We start from the raw sequence: 6,000 nt of genomic DNA, 5'->3' as shown, positions 1-6,000 counted from the left end.
CACAGAAGACCGAAAGGTCGAGCATGAGTCGTATAGAAGATACGATCAACATGAAGATGTTCACCGATGTTGATTAGTCCGTCTCACGTGATGATCGGACACGGCCTAGTTAACTCGGATCATGTTATACTTAGATGACTGGAGGGATGTCTATCTGAGTGGGAGTTCATTGAATAATTTGATTTAGATGAACTTAATTATCATGAACTTAGTCTAAAATCTTTACAACATGTATTGTAGATCAAATGGCCAACGTTGTCCTCAACTTCAACGCGTTCCTAGAGAAAACCAAGCTGAAAGACGATGGCAGCAACTATACGGACTGGGTCCGGAACCTGAGGATCATCCTCATAGCTGCCAAGAAAGATTATGTCCTACAAGCACCACTAGGTGACGCACCTGTTCTCCCTGCAGAACAAGACGTTATGAACGCTTGGCAGACACGTACCGATGATTACTCCCTCGTTCAGTGCGGCATGCTTTACAGCTTAGAGTCGGGGCTCCAAAAGCGTTTTGAGAGACACGGAGCATATGAGATGTTCGAAGAGCTGAAAATGGTTTTTCAAGCTCATGCCCGGGTCGAGAGATATGAAGTCTCCGACAAGTTCTTCAACTGTAAGATGGAGGAAAACAGTTCTGTCAGTGAGCACATACTCACTATGTCTGGGTTACATAACCGCTTGACTCAGCTGGGAGTTAATCTCCCGGATGACGCGGTCATTGATAGAATCCTTCAGTCGCTTCCACCGAGCTACAAGAACTTTGTGATGAACTTCAATATGCAGGGGATGGAAAAGACCATTCCTGAAGTATTTGCAATGCTGAAATCAGCAGAGGTAGAAGTCAAAAAGGAACATCAAGTGTTGATGGTGAATAAAACCACTAAGTTCAAGAAAGGCAAGGGTAAGAAGAACTTCAAGAAGGACGGCAAGGGAGTTGCCGCGCCCGGCAAGCAAGCTGCCGGGAAGAAGCCAAAGAATGGACCCAAGCCCGAGACTGAGTGCTTTTATTGCAAGGATAGTGGTCACTGGAAGTGGAACTGCCCCAAATACTTAGCGGACAAGAAGGCCGGCAAAACGAAAGGTATATGTGATATACATGTAATTGATGTGTACCTTACTAGTACTCGTAGTAGCTCCTGGGTATTTGATACCGGTGCAGTTGCTCACATTTGTAACTCAAAGCAGGAGCTGCGGAATAAACGGAGACTGGCGAAGGACGAGGTGACGATGCGCGTCGGGAATGGTTCCAAGGTCGATGTGATCGCCGTCGGCATGCTACCTCTACATTTACCTACGGGATTAGTTTTGAACCTCAATAATTGTTATTTAGTGCCAAGTTTGAGCATGAACATTGTATCAGGATCTCGTTTAATACGAGATGGCTACTCATTTAAATCTGAGAATAATGGTTGTTCTATTTATATGAGAGATATGTTTTATGGTCATGCTCCGATGGTGAATGGTTTATTCTTAATGAATCTTGAGCGTAATGCTACACATATTCATAGTGTGAGTACCAAAAGATGTAAAATTGATAATGATAGTCCCACATACTTGAGGCACTGCCACCTTGGTCACATAGGTGTCAAACGCATGAAGAAGCTCCATGCAGATGGACTTTTAGAGTCTCTTGATTACGAATCATTTGACACGTGCGAACCACGCCTCATGGGTAAAATGACCAAGACTCCGTTCTCAGGAACAATGGAGCGAGCAACCAACTTATTGGAAATCATACATACTGATGTGTGCGGTCCAATGAGTGTTGAGGCTCGCGGTGGCTATCGTTATGTTCTCACCCTCACTGATGACTTGAGTAGATATGGGTATGTCTACTTAATGAAACACAAGTCTGAGACCTTTGAAAGGTTCAAGGAATTTCAGAGTGAGGTTGAGAATCAACGTGACAGGAAAATCAAGTTCCTGCGATCAGATCGTGGAGGAGAATACTTGAGTCACGAATTTGGCACACACTTAAGAAAATGTCGAATAGTTTCACAACTCACGCCGCCTGGAACACCTCAGCGTAATGGTGTGTCCGAACGTCGTAATCGCACTATGTTAGATATGGTGCGATCTATGATGTCTCTTACCGATTTACCGCTATCATTTTGGGGCTATGCTTTAGAGACTGCCGCATTCACTTTAAATAGGGCTCCGTCGAAATCCGTTGAGACGACACCGTATGAATTATGGTTTGGGAAGAAACCTAAGCTGTCGTTTCTAAAAGTTTGGGGATGCGATGCTTATGTCAAGAAACTTCAACCTGAAAAGCTCGAACCCAAGTCGAAAAAATGCGTCTTCATAGGATACCCTAAAGAAACTATTGGGTATACCTTCTACCTCAGATCCAAAGGCAAGATCTTTGTTGCCAAGAATGGATCCTTTCTAGAGAAGGAGTTTCTCTCGAAAGAAGTAAGTGGGAGGAAAGTAGAACTTGATGAAGTATTACCTCTTGAACCAGAAAATGGCGCAACTCAAGAAAATGTTCCTGAGGTGCCTGCACCGACTAGAGAGGAAGTTAATGATGATGATCATGAAACTTCAGATCAAGTTGCTATTGAACTTCGTAGGTCCACAAGGACATGTTCCGCACCAGAGTGGTATGGCAACCCTGTCTTGGGAATCGTGTTTTTAGACAACGGTGAACCTTCGAACTATGAAGAAGCGATGGCGGGCCCAGATTCCAACAAATGGCTTGAAGCCATGCAATCCGAGATAGGATCCATGTATGAAAACAAAGTATGGACTTTGACAGACTTGCCCGATGATCGGCGAGCGATAAAAAACAAATGGATCTTTAAGAAGAAGACGGGCGCGGATGGTAATGTTACCATCTATAAAGCTCGACTTGTCGCTAAGGGTTATCGGCAAGTTCAAGGGGTTGACTACGATGAGACTTTCTCACCGGTAGCGAAGCTGAAGTCCATCCGAATCATGTTAGCAATTGCCGCATTCTATGATTATGAGATATGGCAAATGGACATCAAAACGGTATTCCTTAATGGTTTCCTTAAGGAAGAATTGTATATGATGCAGCCGGAAGGTTTTGTCGATCCTAAGAATGCTGACAAGGTGTGCAAGCTCCAACGCTCGATTTATGGGCTGGTGCAAGCATCTCGGAGTTGGAACATTCGCTTTGATGAGATGATCAAAGCATTTGGGTTTATGCAGACTTATGGAGAAGCCTGCGTTTACAAGAAAGTGAGTGGGAGCTCTGTAGCATTTCTCATATTATATGTAGATGACATACTTTTGATGGGAAATGATATAGAGCTTTTGGACAGCATTAAGGCCTACTTGAATAAGAGTTTTTCAATGAAGGACCTTGGAGAAGCTGCTTATATATTAGGCATCAAGATCTATAGAGATAGATCAAGACGCCTCATAGGTCTTTCACAAAGCACATACCTTGATAAGATATCGAAGAAGTTCAATATGGATCAGTCTAAGAGGGGGTTCTTGCCTGTGTTGCAAGGTGTGAAATTGAGCTCAGCTCAATGTCCGACCACGGCAGAAGATATAGAAGAGATGAGTGTCATCCCCTATGCCTCAGCCATAGGGTCTATTATGTATGCCATGCTATGTACCAGACCTGATGTAAACCTTGCCGTAAGTTTGGTAGGTAGGTACCAAAGTAATCCCGGCAAGGAACACTGGACAGCGGTCAAGAATATCCAGAAGTACCTGAAAAGGACTAAGGAAATGTTTCTCGTTTATGGAGGTGACGAAGAGCTCGTTGTAAAGGGTTACGCCGACGCTAGCTTCGACACAGATCTGGATGACTCTAACTCACAAACCGGATACGTGTATATTTTGAATGGTGGGGCAGTAAGCTGGTGCAGTTGCAAGCAGAGCGTCGTGGTGGGATCTACATGTGAAGCGGAGTACATGGCAGCCTCGGAGGCAGCGCATGAAGCAATTTGGGTGAAGGAGTTCATCACCGACCTAGGAGTCATACCCAATGCATCGGGGCCGATCAAACTCTTCTGTGACAACACTGGAGCTATTGCACTTGCCAAGGAGCCCAGGTTTCACAAGAAGACCAGGCACATCAAGCGTCGCTTCAACTCCATTCGTGAAAATGTTCAAGATGGAGACACAGATATTTGTAAAGTACATACGGACCTGAATGTAGCAGATCCGTTGACTAAACCTCTCCCTAGAGCAAAACATGATCAACACCAGAATTCCATGGGTGTTCGATTCATCACAATGTAACTAGATTATTGACTCTAGTGCAAGTGGGAGACTGTTGGAAATATGCCCTAGAGGCAATAATAAAAGGATTATTATTATATTTCCTTGTTCATGATAATTGTCTTTTATTCATGCTATAATTGTGTTATCCGGAAATCGTAATACATGTGTGAATACATAGACACCAACATGTCCCTAGTAAGCCTCTAGTTGACTAGCTCGTTGATCAACAGATAGTCATGATTTCCTGACTATGGACATTGGATCTCACTGATAACGAGATCACATCATTAGGAGAATGATGTGATGGACAAGACCCAATCCTAAACATAGCACAAGATCGTATAGTTCGTTTGCTAGAGTTTTTCCAATGTCAAGTATCTTTTCCTTAGACCATGAGATCGTGTAACTCCCGGATACCGTAGGAGTTCTTTGGGTGTACCAAACGTCACAACGTAACTGGGTGACTATAAAGGTATACTACGGGTATCTTCGAAAGTGTCTGTTGGGTTGACACGGATCAAGACTGGTATTTGTCACTCCGTATAACGGAGAGCTATCTCTGGGCCCACTCGGTAATGCATCATCATAATGAGCTCAAAGTGACCAAGTGTCTGGTCACGGGATCATGCATTACGGTACGAGTAAAGTGACTTGCCGGTAACGAGATTGAACGAGGTATTGGGATACCGACGATCGAATCTCGGGCAAGTAACATACCGATTGACAAAGGGAATTGTATACGGGGTTGCTTGAATCCTCGACATCGTGGTTCATCCGATGAGATCATCGAGGAGCATGTGGGAGCCAACATGGGTATCCAAATCCCGCTGTTGGTTATTGACCGGAGAGCCATCTCGGTCATGTCTACATGTCTCCCGAACCCGTAGGGTCTACACACTTAAGGTTCGGTGACGCTAGGGTTGTAGAGATATGAATATGCAGAAACCCTAAAGTTGTTCGGAGTCCTGGATGAGATCCCGGATGTCACGAGGAGTTCCGAAATGGTCCGGAGGTGAAGAATTATATATAGGAAGTGCAGTTTCGGCCATCGGGAGAGTTTCGGGGGTCACCGGTATTGTACCGGGACCACCGGAAGGGTCCCGGGGGTCCACTGGGTGGGGCCACCCATCCCGGAGGGCCCCATGGGCTAAGTGGGGAGGGGAACCAGCCCGTGGTGGGCTGGTGCGCCCCCCTTGGCCCACCCCATGCGCCTAGGGTTGGGAACCCTAGGGTGGGGGGGCGCCCCACCTAGCTTGGGGGGCACTCCACCCCTTGGCCGCCGCCCCTCCTAGGAGATCCCATCTCCTAGGGCCGGCGCACCCCCTAGGGGGCCTATATAAAGGGGGGGAGGGAGGGGCAGCCGCACCCTTGAGTCTTGGCGCCTCCCTCTCCCCTGCTACACCTCTCCCTCTCGCAGTAGAACGGCGAAGCCCTGCTGCGGTGACCCCTGCATCCACCACCACGCCGTCGTGCTGCTGGATCTTCATCAACCTCTCCTCCCCCTTTCTGGATCAAGAAGGAGGAGACGTCACGCTGACCGTACGTGTGTTGAACACGGAGGTGCCGTCCGTTCGGCGCTAGGATCTCCGGTGATTTGGATCACGTCGAGTACGACTTCCTCATCCCCGTTCTTTGAACGCTTCCGCGCGTGATCTACAAAGGTATGTAGATGCAATACGATCACTCGTTGCTAGATGAACTCATAGATGGATCTTGGTGAAACCGTAGGAAATTTTTTGTTTTCTGCAACGTTCCCCAACAATCAGGGCGTGCCTAGGGGGGTGGTCGCACCCTA

Source organism: Triticum urartu, chromosome 6A, assembly GCF_056163025.1.
Source record: "Triticum urartu cultivar PI428250 chromosome 6A, HENAU_Tu73, whole genome shotgun sequence".
Classification (NCBI taxonomy): domain Eukaryota; kingdom Viridiplantae; phylum Streptophyta; class Magnoliopsida; order Poales; family Poaceae; genus Triticum; species Triticum urartu.
Note: the sequence above shows the minus strand (reverse complement) of the source record.